Source organism: Cebus imitator, unplaced genomic scaffold (assembly GCF_001604975.1).
Source record: "Cebus imitator isolate Cc_AM_T3 unplaced genomic scaffold, Cebus_imitator-1.0 Scaffold12, whole genome shotgun sequence".
NCBI lineage: Eukaryota > Metazoa > Chordata > Mammalia > Primates > Cebidae > Cebus > Cebus imitator.
Window position 1 is genome coordinate 10545050 of NW_016107327.1, and position 19846 is coordinate 10564895.

General features: G+C 39.4%; 1 protein-coding gene across 4 annotated transcripts in view; it reads right to left on the reverse strand.

The window, feature by feature from the left end:
* GREB1L (GREB1 like retinoic acid receptor coactivator) overlaps positions 1-19846 on the reverse strand; it is a 315577-nt gene that overhangs the window by 195118 nt on the left and 100613 nt on the right. The window contains exon 1 of one of the 4 annotated variants that reach the window (XM_037728128.1): positions 468-558. The exons of the other annotated variants lie outside the window; for them this stretch is intronic. The gene's annotated coding sequence lies outside the window, so the exon portion shown is untranslated. Of the gene's footprint in view, positions 1-467; positions 559-19846 lie in introns of those variants that run through there. 4 annotated transcript variants of the gene reach the window in all.

A 19846-nucleotide genomic window follows, 5' to 3' on the forward strand; every position in this document is an offset into this window, starting at 1 on the left:
TTAATTAGAGACAGGGTTTCATCATATTAGTCAGGCTGGTCTCAAACTCCTTGATCCGCCTGCCTCAGCCTCCCAAAGCGCTAGGATTACAGGCATGAGCCACCACGCCTGGCCAGTGGTAGACAGTTTCAAAAGGTAGGAGAAGTCAAATAGGATCAGGAATGAAAATGTGCCATGGCATGTGATTATCCTTTCAAGAAGTAAGTGTGGTGAATGAGGGTGGAAATAGGTTGGTAATTGTCAGAAAGGTATGATGGCAGAAAGAAATAATTAGAAGGGATGCTTGCAGGATGAGGTTCTTTCCTTAAAGAAAAGGAAGAGGTGATGACTAATGGTATAAGGTCCTAGAGTAGGCAGAGAAGAGAGAGAGAACAAGGATGGAAGCCACACATTGATGGCAGAAGCACAGGACAGGACCGTGGGTCCCTGATGATAGCAGAAATGCTTTATCAGTCTTGGACTGTTACCTCCAAATGTTATGCTGAGAAGAAACTTCTAACTTGCTGTTTCAGGTTTCCTGTCATTTGCAGACAAATATACACCTAATTAGGACAAGAGAAGAGGCTGTGGAAAGAATAAGAATAAGCAGAACCTCTTAGAAGCATGAAGACATGAAATAGCACAGTATGTTCAGAAGATTAAGACCAAGACCAAGTAATCTTGGTCTAGACTCCCAAGTGTGAGACAGGGTGTGGCAGGAAAGAAAGATGGAAATGTAGTCTAGGTCTGAAGAGCTAAGACTAGATCCTGTAGATAAAAGATAGCCAAGAATGGGTGTTAAGCAAAGAAATGACATGTTCACATTTTAGCTCTGAACAGATTTCCCCAGTGGCAGTTTGCTAGGGGCTCACGAGGAAGTAAAACAGGATGCAGGCAGAGTGTTTAGAAACTTCTACTACAGTCTTGGTGAGTGGTCATAATAGCCTGTGTGGGTGCAGTTATGGGAGGGTTATAGAGGATTGGATGAGCCTGGGAAATATTTAGGAATTAAATCAGTGGGAATTAGTGATTGATGACATGGGGAAGTAATTAAGGAAGACGCCTAGGTCTCTGCCTTGCTTTGGTTCTTTTCTGCATCCCTGTTGTCAGTAGCTTAATCTAGGCATGCAACTACGTACATCGTTTTCTCATTCAACAAGTATTTACTGAGTGCCTTCTTAGTGTCAGTTCAGGCAGATACAGAAGTGGGTAAGAAATTATCTACATGATCTCTGCTCTACTTGAACTTACTTAGGGATACCTATGATGAATGCTTCATATGTGAGATCTCATTTAATCCCCAGAATACCCTGTAAGAATTTTTAATCTTTAGTAAGGATTTAATCACCTGACAATGCTATTTCTCATACAATTATATACAATGTGTTAAAGACTATGAGAAGGGCTACTGTAGCCTCCTACCTGGACATACTTTCTGCATATAGCATGTTCCAGCCAGAGTAGTTCTTTTTTTAGGCAAAATGGAGTGGATGATGGTACCTCTTCTGATTCAGGGAACCCTGAGAAAGATCGTGAGGTTTCTGGACAAAGATGAGACATACGGGTTTTGAAATGAATGTGAAACATCCAAATGGAAATATCAAGCAGTAACCTGATAGGGTCTAAGTGCAAGGGAAGCCAGGGTTGTAGATAAAGAACTTGGCTTCACTAGTACTTAGGGTTAGCTAAAGTCAAGGCAATTACTGGAACTCTTCAAGGATTCCTACAAGTGAGAGGAGCAGCCTGCTGAGAAAGGGGCAGGCGGGTACAGGCTTTTAGCGAGTGGGATAGATTTGGAATAATTGATTAGATAAAAAGGAAAGGAACTCAGCCAAGGGTAGTCAGAGATATACTTAGGTGGCATTTAGGGATAAAGACAATGAATTTAGAGTGATATCAGTCTGCAATGACGAGGGATTTTCTCCAATAGCAATCACCAACTCAAGAATAGGAACAATGGCCAGCATTTTACCGTAAGTTTCTTTCATTTCTTACAGTATGACTTAAGACTTTGCCTGTGAGTTCCCAGAGCACCCTAAATTTACCTTTTGACCAGCTATTAAACACCTCGCCTATAAAGTTCTATTAAAATCCATCTTTCCTTTAGACTTTGAAATCTTTAGAGTCACAGTTTGTGTTTTGTATAATTTTTATTACTACCAACTCACACAGGTACTACTTGTATACTTGTTTTATTTCTGGATTAAACTGTAAACTCCCAGAAGGGAGGAACTGTAGCTTCAACACCTTTGCAGGAGCATCACCTCAGTACAACATCTGTGAGATGGGAGTGACTTTAATCTGTCAGTTGTAATGGAGAAACTAGCCAAATGTCTAACCCTATCAAGCAGTGATTTTTAAGTGGTCAGACTTGGAATTAACACTCCAGGCCAGGGGTGGTGGCTTACCCCTGGTAATCCCAACACTTTGGGAGACTCAGATGGGTGGATTGCTTGAGGTCAGGAGTTTGAGACCAGCCTGGCCAACACAGTCAAACCGGTCTCTACTAAAAATACAAAAATTATCTGGGCATGGTGGCACATGCCTGTAGTCTCACCTGCTTGGGAGGCTGAGGAGGCACTTGCCCGTAGTCTCAGCTACTCAGAAGGCTCAGGTGGAAGAATCGCTTGAACCCTGGAGGTGGAGGTTGCACTGAGCCAAGATGGTGCCACTGCACTCTAGCCTGGGTGACAGAGCAAGACTCTGTCTCAAAAAAACAAACAAACAAAACAATCTCTCTCCTCAACCTCTGCTCCCTGTGTTTCATTAAGAGGTAGTGAGGACATGTCCACCCTGGTATGTGGCCATTTTGTCTTTGGAGTTTGGGCCCTACTGGCAGCTCTATAAATTCTGTGGCCATGGACAAACTACTAAGCACTTCTAGGCCTCTTGATCCTCATTAGTAAAACTGAACAGACTGAGCCCAATAATTGCTTATGTCCTCTCTTGCTGTATAATCCAAAGATTCCATGACCTTTGGGAGGACTTTAAACCACACCTGAGAACCACTGTCTTGTGAAGCACAATAATACATGGGCTCTGTGTTTCCCTATTGGAAATGGGCAAATCCCTCTCTATATAAAATTGGGTTATAATCTAGAAAGCATATCATTTCTAAAATGACGACACCAACATTTTTTATTTATTGCTTTGACAGCTAGACAAGACATTTTATCAGAAACAAGGTTGTTTTTCAATGGTAGGTTTACCCACAAATCCAATCGGGGCACTTTAGTTCACTATGGTAGTGAAAAAGAAAGCTAGAAGAATATAAACATCATCTTGGCTCTTGTATGTACCTTGCTAACTAACCTCTTTTTTATCCAGACAAAAAACCAAAAAAATGTCCATGACTTAGGTACTAAATAGCAAGACTGGTACCAGAATCCAAGGTGCCCAGTCACACACTTTTTATTTTTTAAACAACCAAATTGGTCAAAAATATTCCTGAAAGACAAAAACAGATGAAGGTAAAATGCCAATTGGTTGAGTTTAAACAGAGACTTCAGTTTGTTCTTTTCAGGTTCAATAATAAACAATTCTAATGATTAGCAAGAGGGGCTGGCTGAAACTTCTGACTCCTAAACAAAAACATTTGTATTTTTGCATGGTGGTTAGTAAATCAACTGTAAAAATTATATAGAAAACAAGGAGAATTCAAAAACCCAGGGCACAATTTTCCTCCACTCTCCTGGGGGACAGATGAAAAAACAAAACGAAATCCCTGTGGCTGCCTTCATTAGTAGCCAGGGTGGTGAGTCCTATTGCAAATCTCACTTATAAAGGCTCATGGCTACCTACAGAGCCTAGAAGTACAAATCACATTAGTGAAGACACCAATGATGACCAAAGGAAGCAGTGAGCGTCTGGTAAAGCTAGTAAACAAAGGGCAGCATTCCAAATGAATGCCATTGCTAGAGCCTGTATTGTAAAATGCTTGGATTTGAGAACCCTAAAGCAGATTAGCTTAAAGCAACAAAAGATTCAAATAAGATACAAAGAACTCATTTTGGCACATTAAGAAATTGTCTTCATTAGATCATCAGGTGCTTAAGAGTAATTATTACAGAAAAAAAAATCCCATCTAAGCTGTGTTTGAGGCAGTGAAGCCAAGAACAAGAACCTAAGGATGGTTCTTGAATATAACATGTTCTTGACCAAAATTCACTAACCAGACACACTGGCCTTTCTCTCTTTTCATCTTAACATTTTAAAGGTCTGTAATGACATTAAAATTTGTGGTAGACATCGTTTCATCATTCATGAAGTCCATCAATCACTATGAAATTTTACAAATGCATTTAAAGACCCTATAAGCACATAGGCAAAAACGGTTCTAATAATTTAAATGCCAATCATAAAACCCTAAAGCCAAAATTGAGGTTCAATAATGAAAACCTTTCCCTGTAATTTCTATTCTCGGGAAATTAATTTCTCATCATATCTCTGCAGTTTTGTCTAATTATAACAATGACCCCTCACCACCAACAAAAGCAGTTCAGCTCCCACTTTCCCTTTGAAAGGTACTCCCATTGTTTTGTCAAAGCTAAAAGGATCATAAGCAAGGCTGCAATGACATGTAAGGAAGACTTTACACCTAATGGACTGGTGTCACCTGAAGCTTTCAGGCCAGGTGAAAGCTTTCACTTCATTAGTGTTCAAGCAGAAAAACACTGGAAAAATACAGTGAGTATGAACTCAAAAATGCTTGTCAGCTTCACCACTCCTTTAGGGTTAAAAATTATAAGTGACTAGGTGTGCTGGCTCACACCTATAATCCCAGTGCTTTGGGAGACTAAGGTGGGAGAATCACTTGAGGCCAGGAGTTTGAGACCAGCCTGGGCAACATAGCAAAAATCTGTCTCTACAAAAGATTTTAAAAAATTATCAGGGTATGTGGTGGTGCATGCCTATAGTCCCAGCTACCCTGGAAGTTGACGTGGGAAGATCCCTTGTGCCCAGACTGCAGTGAGCACTTGCAATCACATTTGTTTGACAGAGGACAAGGGAAGTACAGAAATCAAGAGACTTGTGGCTGAGTCATATTTCAAGATGACTGCAGATGAAGGGCATGGTTCCCCACCACAAAATTTCAACTGGAGATACTCTTGCCAGTGCTGTGACCTCTCTTGTCTTTCCAGTTTCGTTACAAAGACAAGTGGCAAATATCTATCTTATCAATTCAGTGACTAGTACAATTTCTCAGATAGCTCTTTATTAGCTGACTGAAACATAGAGTGTCTCCTCCCATTTTCTCATTTACTCCTTTCCTCTCTTCTTGGTAGCTAAAGTAGGCAGGACCAAAAATGGCCTGATCATTACTGCTCTGAAAGCCAAGACAGGCAGTGGTGATCATGCTTCAAAAATACTTCATAATCATGTAGCTTGAGGCTAGTTATCTGTAAAATGGACATAATATCTCCTAATTCATAGTTTTATAGTAAGGAAGATAATGTATGTGAAGCATCTTGCATATATTAGGTATGTAACAAATGTTAATACTCCTCCTGTATAAATCCCTAACCATGGGAAGAACATACTTCTCTACTTTGTAGAGTTCTTTCATGTATATTATTAATATCTTTGTTTATCTTTATAAAATTACCACACTCATAAATAGCCAAATACTGATACTCAAATGCATGTCCTCTGACTCCAAAACCAATGTTTTTCTATTGTGTTGCTATGAGGGGTTGTGGTAGTGGGACCACAATTAGATTCCTGTAGCATCAGATCCTGCGAGTGGGGCAAGGAGCATGGCCTCAACAGGGAGGGATCTTAGAGGCAGACAAATAAAGCAAAAATAGAGACACAAATAAACCCATACTACTTAGGTAGCTGCCAGAGAGGTGAGTTGCAGTTGGAGTTTGTCAGTAAAGTATCCACTGTAAAAGGCAATCAGAATAAAAGTGAAAATTATATTGTTATAGGTTCTAGATCTTTGTAGGAATGTGATTATTTTACGTTGTTCAAGAAAAACCTTATGAACATAATAGACTCACAAAATGTTATCTTAGTCTAAGATTGAAAGAGGTTTCCTAATTATCATTAGACATAACCAATGTTTAAATTAACCAAAGTTTTATAAACAACATATCAGAACTGCATTGAAAACTTTGATACACTTTGCTTCACTTAATTCTTATAATGACATTCTGAGGTACAGCCTTTCAATCATTACATGAGAAAACAGATTCAAAAAGGTTGAGTGACTTGTTCAAGAAAGTTAGCAGTGCTGAGATTCAAATCTATGTCCTTTAAACTCTATATCATGTGCTTTTCAGGCTAAGCCACACTATATTCTCTACAGTCACAGAAAAGAATATGTAAAATGGTCCAAACTGTAATCAAAACTTTTAATCAAAATTCAAAATTTAAGGGAGAAATAACTAATGCTAGGTTGGTTAAACATGACTTCACTTACACAAATTGTGAAAATCCCTGATTAGAAATATCTGAGGTCAGCCGGGTGCGGTGGCTCACGCCTGTAATCCCAGCACTTTGGGAGGCTGAGGCGGGTGGATCACGAGGTCAAGAGATTGAGACCATCCTGGTCAACATGGTGAAACCCCATCTCTACGAAAAATACAAAAAATTAGCTGGGCATGGTGGCACATGCCTGTAGTCCCAGCTACTCAGGAGGCTGAAGCAGGAGAATTGCCTGAACCCAGGAGGCGGAGGTTGTGGTGAGCTGAGATTGCACCATTGCACTCCAGCCTGGGTAACAAGAGTGAAACTCCGTCTCAAAAAAAAAAAGAAAAGAAATATCTGAGGTCATGCTGACAGCCTAAAACTGGCTTAGAATTGAAGAAACAATATGGGATTCTGAGTCCACTCTTACATGATTCTATACAATTAAATACATTCTGACTCTACTATGTACCTTTTAAATTTCAGACTTTCTAATAAGATAATTTTTTTTTATTTTGAGATGAAGTCTGGCTCTGTTGCCCAGGATGGAGTACAAAGGTGTGATTTCAGCTCACCGCAACCTCCACCTCCCAGGTTAAGTGATTCTCCTGCCTCAGCCTTCTGGGTAGCTGGGGATACAGGCGCCCGCCACCATGCCCAGCTAATTTTTTTTTTTTTTTTTTAGACAGAGTCTTACTCTGTCGCCCAGGCTGGAGTGCAGTTGCGTGGTCTCGGCTCATTGTAAACTCCATTTCCCGGGTTCAAGCAATTCTCCTTCCTCAGCCTCCCAAGTAGCTGTGATTATAGGCGCCTGCCACCACACCTAGCTTATTTTTTGTATTTTTAGTAGAGATGGGGTTTCACCATGTTGGCCAGGCTGGTCTGGAACTCTTGACTTCAGGTAATCTGCCCGCCTCAGCCTCCCAAAGTGCTAGGATTACAGGCGTGAGCCACTGCACCTGGCCTCATAAGATAAATTTAAAATCTAATTCAAACTGGTAATGCTTTTATCCAGGGATATGATCCTCACTCTCCTTTATAACCTTTCATTCTGTTACCTGCCTTGGGAAATCTCTGTTGAGAAGCAAAATATAAAGACCCTCCTAAAGGAGTTGAGATATGTGGGCTGGCAGCTTAAGTTGAAAAACAAACTTATTTTTGTTTTGGGGTAAAAAGTGAAGAAACATAGGAAAATCCTAGAAGGAAACAGCATGGAGAAACAAGTGATCACAGCTGTAGATGAAGACAATCAACAGACAAGTGAGGTGGGGTGGGTCAGCCCTTGAGGCCTGGTGCCAAGAGACAGGCTCTGAAAGTCATTTGGCTGGTCTGACAATGATGGTGGTGGTAGGAAGTGCTGAATGATAAACTAATTATAGCAAGGAAGAATAGAACAGATATTTCCATTTGCTTCAGCAACTGCTACAACATGGGCTATATTTGATGTGAATATAACAGAATAGAAAATCTCTTTGGAATTTCCACTGATTTTCCCTGATGAGACTGGTGTGGCCAATGAAACACCCTTTACACTTGATCTTAGCCAAAAGGCCAAGAAGCAATGAAACAGCCGTTACATTCAGTATTTTAAATCAGTGTTTCTCACAAAGTCTAGGCTCAAGGACTACATCAGCATCACCTGAGGAACACTGTTGCCATGTAGAGCTCTTATCCCCTCTCAGAGATTCATGAGTCAGTGGGTCTAGGAAAGGACTCAGGTGTCTGCATTTTGAACACTCCAGAAAAGGTTGATGGATTTGGCAAACAGGCAGCCCTAAGCTCGATTCTATGGCATTAGAGTTTGAAAAATCACTTACTGTATTTGAATTAAGAAAGAGATCAAAATTGTGTATAATTATTAAATGAAATGCTTATTTCTAAGGATTAACCAACCATATTAAAAAGAAAGGAGAAAAAAAGAATTTTTTTATTTTATTTTGAGATAGTCTTGCTCTGTCACCAGATGCCAGGCTGGAGTGCAGTGGCGCGATCTCGGCTTACTGCAACCTCCGTCTCCTGGATTCAAGCAATTCTCCTGCCTCAGCCTCCCTAGTAGCTGGGACTACAGGCACGTGCCACCGTGCCCAGCTAATTTTTGTATTTTAGTAGAAACAGGGTTTTACCATGTTGGCCAGGATGGTCTCCATATCTTGACCTCATGATCTACCCGCCTCGGCCTCCCAAAGTGCTGGGATTACAGGTGTGAGCCACCGTGACCAGCCAAAGAAAAGAATTTTTAAAAAGACCTCTCACTGTCTGACTTTAGGACTGGATAACTGACTGCCCTGTGCTTTGATCTCCTCCTTTGAAAAATGGAAACGAGTAAATTATGGTGCCTCCTAAGCCCTTTGCCATTCTGTGGTCTGTTCTCAAAGTGCTCAGAATTCCTCAAGAAGGGTGCTCATAAGCACTGGTTTCCAAAAGCCTTTTTGCCATGACAGCAGCAACTCGGTCCTGGGATGAGCATCACATCCACTCTCCACTTCTTGGATGCCTGTATCATTTGACCTTTACCATTTCTTCTCATGCTAACACTATCATGGAAACAAGAACACTAAACATGATTAAACACTGTTTATCAGCTAGGCTCCTTATTATAAAACCTAAAAAAAAAAAAACCCTATCAAAACACTAAAAACAAACAGCAAAAGAATCCCAACAACTTCAAGAGAAACAAAACCTCAAAAAATCACTGAGATTCAACAGTATGCATAGGATCTGAAGAAAAAAAGATTCCTGTAAGTTTTATATTTCACTTCTTCTCCTAAAATGGCTTTTAAAGAAGCTTTAAAGAATCATCACTGAATCTTACATTACTTGAAGGGTATGTGTTCCTAAAAAGAACACTGTGGAATGCGCAACTATGCAATAAGTGACATCAAGTCTGTGGGATTCTGGGGTTAAGGAAGCTGCAAATGAGATTTGACACCCACATTTTATGGAAAACTTAAGCAGTAAAATCACATTATTGAATACCAATTACTGAAGTATTTCACTAGAGAAGGATAAACCAGAAAGGAGGAGAGTTTTGATAAAGTGATCCAGAAGCATAAAGGCTGGAGGGGGTGGGGAGGGTGTAGAAAGATGCATGGAGAGTCAGCAAAGATAAATTCTGACCACTATCAGTATACTGGTGGTAAATAATGCCAATGTGCCTGTGAAATCATGGTGCTGCTGCCTGCAGCATCCTGCTCTGGCTTGCTAAAGTTAGTGTATGCCACAAAGGGAAACAGATCACTGTATAAAGCGAAATTAGTCGCATTAGTGGGAGACCAAGCAGAATTTGTGTGCTCATTCAAAGTTTTCTTGCATTACTGTCATAAGGTCCTGTTGCTTTACTACTAACAGGTATGCAGGCAGCTGGGGTGAATGTCATCCAGTGTCATTTGCAATGCTGAGGGATTTATTTTGCTTACTGCTATATAATAATGCTATTGGATTATTGGTAAAGCTATCAGGGTCTCTCCTTATGGCAGCTACACAAGTCACTTCATGGAAGGAAGGGAGACACCTGGTTCACAGGGCCAGGCACAGCAAAGGGAGAATGTGAACTTTCAACAGAAGAGGAAGCTTTCTACCAGATGTGAAGTAAAGTTTATTTTTCCATTTAGTTTGTTTATTTAAGTAAGAGGGAAGAAGAGGGTGGTTGCTTCCCATTCCATACTACTCAGGGAATGAGTTTTCTTTTTTCTTTACAAATGAACAGAGTTATTACAGTTTCCAGTGGGATCTGGAAAGGTACCAAGCCACTAGTGATTACATTTCACCTGTAGCTAGTTTAACCTTTGAAACCTGCCGATAACAGAGGAGACCAAGAGGAAACATCAGTGCAGCCTTCCTCAACTAGCATCCTCTCATTGAGAGAATGAAGAATGATTTAACAAGGGAATTATTTTAAGAAATGCAAAACACATTATAGAGGCTATCAAGGCCTTCATAAGATTAGTTTAAACACCCAACAGCTGAGAAACTCTCAAGTCTGAAGTTAATTTTCCTCTTAATCATTGTGTATAAGAAGCAGTGTGATAGAGCTTTTACATGTAAAACAAAATACCAAAAAATAAAAAAATCTTTTGTCCTTGATTCATCTATCATCTCAGATTATTTTGGTCTTGCAAACCATTTGTTTTTGGAATGAAGACTTTCTTGATATATATCCAAAGACACACATGATCTTCTTCACAAATTGTTGAAACATTCTTCTTAATGCTAAAGGTATGATATGCTATTAATAAATAATATAAAAAATAACCGAAAACAATCATGGGTATTTTGATTATGTATCCATTATCGAAGAGGCTAGGCTGCAAAGTATTAAATGGCTTTTTCCTATTAAACAGTCATTTAAAAAACGCTTACCATCTCCTCTTGTCCCATAATAACCCGCTGTCCTGCTTATTACAGGGAAAGAGAAAACACTATCACTAAGATTAACGGAGCATCAGTAAAATATGTTAGGTACAAATGACCCACTTTTATTTACTGCCAGAACAACTTAGCAAGAGTTTAGAAAGGAGAAAACCCAAAGTTCTTTTCCATTGAATTCATACAGCTGGTGGGGTGATAAATTGATTGTTCTTTTTTAATGGCAGACTCACAAAGACAAAAAGAGAAACATTTTCTGTAACTGGCTATATTTTTTATTAATTAGTAAACTTTTTTCTTCAAATGTTCTATGTCATCAAGATGAATTACCTCCAATTTTAATTAAAGCCTTCTCAAAGATGTTAAAAGAGAGTGCAAAAGGATCAAAATGGGGTGATTTTTTTTTATCCAGTAAGACAAAATGTAACAGAATCATCAGTTCCCTCTTCACAAAGGAAGGAGAAAAAAGACTGCATTTACCTTTTTGGACTATTATTTTCCTGGAATTATTTCTTAAACACAAACCATCACTTTAGTTTATCATCTTCAAAAAATTCAGACCAGACATGGAACTGATAATAAAGTTTAGATCCTGCTCAAAACTCAAGAATTGTAAATATTTAACTTAAATCTATTTACCCAGATACTGATACCAAGTTTGAATTAAAATAAGACTCACTCACTTGGTCTTGGCTACAAACTCTCAAAAAATCTGAATCTGATCCTACAATTACTATAGTTATTGCAAAACTTACAATTACTAGTATTAGCTAATATTTAATACACAGTTTAATGATTTTGTCTTGAGGAATCTAATAGTTCATTTTTATTTAAAACCAAGGTGTGACTACCATTTCACAACAGCAATATTGGGGCCCTAGGAAAGGTAGGGAAGAAGTATCTAAAGTGGTACAATCACTACAAATTAATTAATTAATTAATTTATTTATTTATTTATTTATTTATTTATTTTGAGGCAAGGTCTTGCTCAGTCGATCACCCAGGCTGGAGTGCAATGGCACAACCATGACTCACTGCAGCTTCAACCTCCCAGGCTCAAGCAATTCTTCTGCCTCCGTCTCCCAAGTAGCTGGGACTATGGATATGTGCCATCACATCCAGCTAATTTTTAAATTTTTTGTAGAGACGGGGTCTTGCTATGTGGCCTATGCTGCTTTTGAACTCCTGGCCTCAAGCAATCCTCCCACCTCAGCCTCCCAAAGCATTAGGATTATAGATGTGAGCCACCAAATCCAGACTAAAAATCTATTCTTAAGGCTCTGATATAAAAGTATGACCCTGGTGATATATTCACAGAGTAACTAACACATTATACCTCATGTAAATATTGTATCACTATCACTATACAATTAATAGTTAATAAATGAACCCAGTTATATGTGCATGCATGTGAGGGTGTTTATGTGTGTGCACAGTAATACCTCCTTCCAGACATCAGACTTCTGGGAAACCTCTACTACCTAGCCTAGAACCAGTTAGGTACAGAAATGAGAGAGAGAGAGAGAGAGAGTGTGTGTGTGTGTGTGCGCACGCAGGCTGAAGGGCAGTGGTGCAATCATGGCTCACTGCAGCCAGACTCAACCTCCTGGGCTCTAGTGATCTCCCACTTCAGCCTCTCAGGCCGCTGGGACTACAGGTGTATATTTCATCACGACCAACTAATTTTTTAACTTTTTTGTAGAGATGAGATCTCACTATGTTGCCCAGGCTGGTTTTGAACTCCTAGGCTCAAGTGATCCTTCCTCCTCAGCCTTCTAAAGTGCTGGGATTACAGGTGTTGAGCCACTGCACCTGGCCAAAAATGAATTTTTACAGTGACATGCTGGGCATGGTGGCTCACGCCTGCAATCCCAGCACTTTGGGAGGCCGAGGTGGGTAGATTACTTGAGGTCAGGAGTTCAAGATCAGCGTGGGCAACATTGTGAAACCCCATCTCTACTAAAAATATAAAAATTAGCTGGGCATGGTGATAGGCACCTGTAATCTCAGCTACTCAAGAGGCTGAGGCTGGAGAATCACTTAAACCTGGGAAGTGGAGGTTGCAGTAAGCCAAGATTGTACTACTGCACACCAGCCTGGACTACAGAGCCAGACTCCATCTCAAAAAAAAATTTTTTTTTTTTACAGTGGAATAAGAAAATAAATGGAACTGATTTGTATTATAGGTACAGGCTTACCCTCAGGTATAAAGCAAAATAGCCCTTTATCAGCAACATGATATACATATTCTAGGGAGAAGAGGTAATTCACCTGAAGGGAACAGACTCCATTTGTATAAAAAGTGACAGTCAAAATAAAAATAGGGCTGCTCAGACCACTTAGCACAGAGGCAAATAACCCTACACTAAATGCTTCAACAGTCCCTGAGGGTAACATTGTATTTCAATGCAGTACAATAGCAGATCTTCCTATTTATGACCCTGGGTCAGTTAATGTGCATTATTTAAAAGGCAGAAGTACTAACTAATGAATTTTAGGAAGATTTTTTTTCTCTGAAATCTTTTTTTTTAAGTTTTGAAGTTTCAGTTATCTGGAAAACAAAGTTATTTGGAACAACTTTACTATTCCTATGTTCCATGAAATATATTGAGTCTGTAACTTTCATGGTCATGGTATCTCCCCTGCCAGGTAAGTATTTGAGTCTCTAGCTTTCAAAGGTTTTTCAGAATACCAATTTATTTTGTTCAGAGTGTTTGTGAAGAATGTAAATATCTTAAATATTATCAACACTATTTACAACTAAATTAAATCATACAACTAAAAGTTGGATTTTTTAAAGATACCTTTTCAGGTTAAAAAATTCATTACTGTGTTAAAAATGGTGTTTATTAATCTTCTGTACAATTTTTGGTTGTACTGCCTGTGTCTCCTCTGCCATATCACTAACAATAAGAAGCTGTTCCTGGTTTTTAATAAGTTATCACCTACATTATTGTTATTTTTAAAGCTGATGTACAAACTCAGGTATTAAGCCTTCTCAAGATCTGTGTGAGGAAAAGGAGGAGGAGCTGCTTGAAACAAAAATTCCAGATTCATTCATTACTCTTTGAATATCACAATGTCATGGATGTAATCCAAGGGTCTTGGAGGATTCTTAGAAGACAACAGAATAAGAAGATTTCAGAGCAGCTGAAATCTTTAACTCTCTTTCTTTGAAAAATCTTCTGTCACAAGTCAGAAGGATAATGTCTCTTTTCACCCAATGAGAAAGCGGTTCTCACACGAGCATAATTAATCTTCTGACACCATGACAAAGAAATTCCTTAAAGGGATTTCTCCGATTTCCTCTCAAGACAGAAGATTGTCTTTATCCATCATCTGTTCTTCCTGATCCCTTCTTTTTGAATATCCACATCAGCAGAATTGTCCATCAGAGGAGACAGCAGGAGGGAAATCTCTGCATGATTGATAGGGCCCCAACGCTCTGCAGGCCTATTTAAGTGCAAGCATCTATTGTTGCAAACTTACTTTACAGCAGTTAAACAAATATAATAGTCACCAATTCAACCATTGTGCAGCTCAGACTTGACTAAAACTAGTAAGTGAAGTTTGCTAATGACAAGGCACTGATTTTGAAGCCAGATAAAAAACTCTGCAGATGAAATAGCCTGATGTCTATTTATATAAAAGAAACTCTCAAAACTATGGAATAATATATGTATATTAGAAACTGTTATAACCTATACTGTATGCACATTCCCATTAAAAAGGAATAAAAGTCTAATATTTGTATAATATTGTGATTTTTAAAAATTCTAACAGTCACTCAATGCTTCTTACCTACATCAAGACTATCTAGGTTGGGAGGAAGTGGAAAGTGGGGATTGCATATGGTACCATCTAAAAAAAATTAGGTATGTGAAGGAAGAAAGTTTGCTTCTGACACTCCCTTAAAAATTTTTTTCAAACTCTTCCTAGTAAAGTTTTTTCAAAGACAGATGTAGGCATGTCTGTGTGTTCTTACCTTCATCTGTGGAAGAAAACCAATGGCCATTTGAGACTTTCTGTGAGTACCTGCTACTTCCACAGGTGGAACTAATGAATCAGAGCAGTATAGGTCAGTTTCAAGTGGAGGAGCAAAACGTACTGGGCAAAGGTCCAAGCTGGGCTCCACTTGCAAAGCAATCAACATGAAATGGAAACAGATCTAGATTTCTAAGTGGTAGTAAAAGTGCACCCAATATCAACAGTAAAGGCTACAGCATGCTCTGTGTTCTTTACAGATGCTGCCAAGAGAGGTCACCTAAGCCCAGACACCGGGACACACTGACACCATGCATTCTGTCTGTACCACAGTGACCTTGACTACCCAGTTCTGGATGCACCCTGTGAAAATATTTGTTTATTCTTCCAATTTCCAAATATTGAGGCCAGCCCTCACGAGCCAGGGCTACAGTTCGTCTGTATTGCCCTTGGCATGGTTAAGACAGAGTGCTACTGCCGGGCCCCATTCTGGGGCTTCTTCTCCAGCTGACCTGCCTATCCAGGCAACAGAACAACTGATAGCTGGCCCATGGCGAGGACCTGCATGTTCTATAAGCTTATAGTTTTTCTTAAATTACAAAGTTAAATTCAGGATTGATGACTCCTTTGAAGACCTAGGGGAAAAGAGTTATATCAAAGACAAAGACCTAAAAAAAATCCTTGTGGGTAAAGAGAAGTGCCCAGAAATTGAATGTAGGATATACCCCAGAATTTGAATATAGAGAATCTGAAACTCAAGAAAGAGTGAGCTGGTCGTGAAAGTAACACAGGAGAGGGGGCCAGAAGGGAAATGCATGCAACAGCCCAAAGGGGACTCTCAAGTGTTCCCTCACCAGCAGAGGACCAGAAATTAACAGGATTGTGAGGCTTGTTTTGGGGAAGGGGAATCAATCCTCCTTGTTTTTGTCTATTATGCTTCATAAGGCATCTTGTCAAGGAGACCAATAAATATTTACTAATGGTTGGAATGAACCTTGAGCAACAGGTTATTAGTGCTGCTCAAAGCCAGGTGCGTAAGATCCAGGAAAAGGACAGGAAAGTCTTCCTTGGACACTCTTTGAGTGGAAAAGCCATCAAGTCCTTGAGATTAAGTCCAAGTTCAAAAGGAACATCTTTTTGCCTACAGTTATCATTAGAGTTAAATCCTTCATGAGAAAAAAAAAAATACTAGTGATCACAAAAAAACTCAGGAAAAAGCAAACATTTCATTATTTTGCCCTTCAGAGATATCTTTGTAAGACAAGGGTCAATTGTAATATAGTCCATTACAATTTTTTTTATTGTACTTTAAGTTCTGGGGTACATGTGCAGATCTTGCAGTTTGTTGCATAGGTACACTACACATGCCATGGTGGTTTGCTGTCTCCGTCCCCCGGACACCTACATCAGGCATTTCTCCCAGTGTTACCCCTTCCCAACCTCCCTGCCCCACAATTTTTTTTAGACAAAGTATCACTCTGTCACCCAGGCTGGAGTGCAGTGGTCTGATCTCTGCTCACTGCAACCCCCACCTCCCAAGCTCAAGCCATTCTTGTGCCTCAGCCTCCCAAGTGGCTGAGATTACAGTCACATACCACCATGCCTGGCTAATTTTTGTATTTTCAGTACAGATGGCATTTCACCATATTGGCCAGGCTGGTCTTGAATTCCCAACCCCAAGCAATATGTCTGCCTTGGCCACTCAAAGGGCTGGGATTACAGGCATGAGCCACTGCGCCTGGCCTCCATTACAATATTTTAAGGCGAATTGTGCTTACAGCATTGGCTTTAGATTAAGACACATGCTGACTGGATCCCAGTACCCCACATTTCAAGGGTGTGTGTGATTCAGTCTCTCTTTGCCTCAGTGCACTCATCTGTAAAGTGAGGATAATAATAATGGTACCTACAATTCACAAGGTGGCTTTAATGATTAAATACAAATTCTGACATTTGGCAAACAGTACATAATAACTGATTACTATACATTTCCTGTTGCCCCCTTCCTCCCTAATTCATACAACCCTCTAAGTGGACACATCCAGTTCTATTTCTAGGAGTTCATCTTGAGACACATACACACACATGCACATATAACAGATGCATCGATCTTCAGTGCTGAGAAATAAGCAGGCCCAACAGATTGAGCCAAATAGACCCTCCTGAGCAAGTGAGAGAACAGTATGAAGAAGTTAGGCAGAAGAAGCAAAGAAGATCAGGGCAGACCAGGGTAACATGAGGGCTGGACATAATTTCTCAGGACTCCATTTGAACTACTGCAGACTGTCTGTGCCTCATTCTGCCTCATACAGCTTAGCTGGACCACCCAGTTTCCTGGTTGTCTTGGCACTGTTTTCAGGTTGGGGTCTTACTGGGATACACAAAGCACATCCTGCACTTGCTTTTATTTCACTCAATTCAATGCATTGGGACAGATGCTGAGTATACACATATGAACAAGACTACACCATCCAGAAGTTCACAGCTCAGACAATTCCATCCAGTGTGATTAGGGCTCTCATAAAGGAACACACACGGTGTTTAAAAATCCTGGGAGGTGGGGAATGGTATTGAGTCAGGACTTCAAAAATGAGCAGGAGTTCATATGACAGAGAATGGGTGAAGTTGAAGACATTCCTCGTGAAGAAAACGGGCAGAAGGAGTAGGTGTTGCTTTGTGTGCGTCCTGAAGTTAGGCTATAGAGTGGAGCTAGGTTAAGAAGGGTTGGGGCTTTTTTCTTTCTTTTCTTTTTTTTAAACAGATAAGAGGGAGTCCTTGAAGATTGTAGTCAAAAGAATGATGTGATCAAATGTGCTTTTCAAGAAGATAATTCACAGGAGATAATTCAAAAAGATAATTCAAAGATAAAAATGGAAGGCACCCTAGAGTGGGGACAGGAAGAGGAACAGTCCAAAAGCAGGGAGCCTGGTAGGGAGGTGACTACAGTGGTCTAGACGAGAGACAAGGAGGGACTGGAAAGGAGAGTGAAGCTGAGATGTCATTTATTTGAGGCTTATATAGGATGCTGAGTCGACAGGGTTTAGTGACCCACCAGGCATGGGACATGAGGAAGGGAGGGAAGCCTGGGATAACTGGGAAGTTTCTAGTTTGAGGACTTCAGCAAATGGCATCCCATTAATTTGGATGGGAGTGTTGCCCTGTGTCTGTGTGACTTGAATTTGCTTCATGACATGCCTGAGGGCCTGTGTTACTAACACCTGGACTCCCCAGGAGGGAATTCAAGAACAGATTGGAACCTTAGGAAAATAATATTTTAAAATTTGTAATAAGCTACATCCTTTTACTTCTTTTCTAAAGGAATCCTATGACACACACTATTGATTCTAATTTTTGACAGCTGCCCCAGAAATTCAAGGTTTCATGGTTTATTTCATAAACTGCATGGCTCAATGGATTTTGTGGCTAGACCAATCTTTAAGCCTGAGACACCCAGGTGAAAAAAACAACAACAAAAAAAGGAAGAGCAGACATCTACCAAAAGGCTTCATGTGCCAAATGGGAAATGAGAGCAAGTTTAGAGAAAAAGGAAGACGGAACAGGATGGTTAATATTTCTATTTTACTGCTCGGGAAGTTTCTAAATGGGAATAACTTGTTTAATGATGAGTATAATATAGAGGTCCAGGTCACAGAGAACTTTTCAGAAGGCAGTAGCAGTCTTATTCTCATGTTATTGTTTTACATGTGTCTATTACAGATTAAAAATGATTTATATTAATGATGAACTAAAGTGTTACAAATGTAAACAAAATTAATATGATGCTTTAGTAAAAAGTAACTTGGTTTATTCACTGAATGACATGATTATCCATCAGGTTCACTTTTATAAAAAGAATACTCTCTATACACTACTAATGTTCTTATTCCGAATTTTTCTATAATTTTTTGCTTAATTTTATAAATGAACTTTAGAATCAGTTTTTCTGGTTTATTTTTATTGACATTTCACTGTATTCCTATAACAAATATAGGAAAATTTTACGTATTTTACCATTTAGGAACTTCTTATAACAAGATACATACATTAGCCTTCTTTTGTGGTCCTAAGTATAATTTTAAAGTTTTCTTTACCTAGATCAAGGCTCCTCAACCACAGCACTACTGAAATTAGACAATCAAAAATGTCTCTAGGTATTGCTAGATGTCCCCTGGGTGGCAAAGTCATCCCCAGTTGAGAACCACTGATCTAGATCAAGCATACTTCTGTTTAAATTTAATACCAGGTTTTTTGTTGTTTTGATGTTTTTTCCCTTTTCTTGTTAATCTAAATGATTTTTTTCTCTAGTTTGTCTTCTAATTAGTTGTTTATATATACACACCACTTATTTTCATATTTAAATGATATATCCAGCCACTTTCTGAATTCTGTTTATAGTATCTTTTCAAAAGTTGATTTTCATGAGTTTGAGGTAATTACATCTGTAAGTAATTTCACCTCCTCCTTATTCTAAAATTTTTTTAGAACTTTATTGTCAGTGTCCCATAATGGTGATAAATCAAGTTGCTAATAGTGAACATCCTTATGTGGAATGTTCCTAGTATTTCCCCATTAAGTGTGATGCTGGTTTGGGGTTGGATATATTGTGTATCATGCAAAAGAAACAACCATCTTTTGTTGTTTTTTAGGAAATTTTAACCAAGAACAGATGTTGAATTTATAAAGTGCCTTTCTGCCATCTATGGAAATAATGACATGCTTTTTCCACTAATGCAGAAAATTATTTCAACAATTCTAGAACTGCTAGCAGAAGCCCTACTTAGTAATGGCATAGTATTCTTTTTTTTTTTTTCTTTTAGATGGAATCTTGCTCTGTTGCCCAGGCTGGAGTGCCGTGGCACGATCTCAGCTCACTGCAACCTCCACCTCTTGGGTTCAAGTGATTCTCCTGCCTCAGCCTGCTGATTAGCTGGGATTACAGGCACCTGCCACCATGCCCAGCTAATTTTTGTATATTTCGTAGAGATGAGGTTTCACCATGTTGGCCAGCCAGGCTCTTCTTTAACTCCTGACCTCAGGTGACCCGCCCGCTTCCGCCTCCCAAAGTGTTGGGACTACAGGTGTGAGCCACTGCACCCAATCTTTTTTT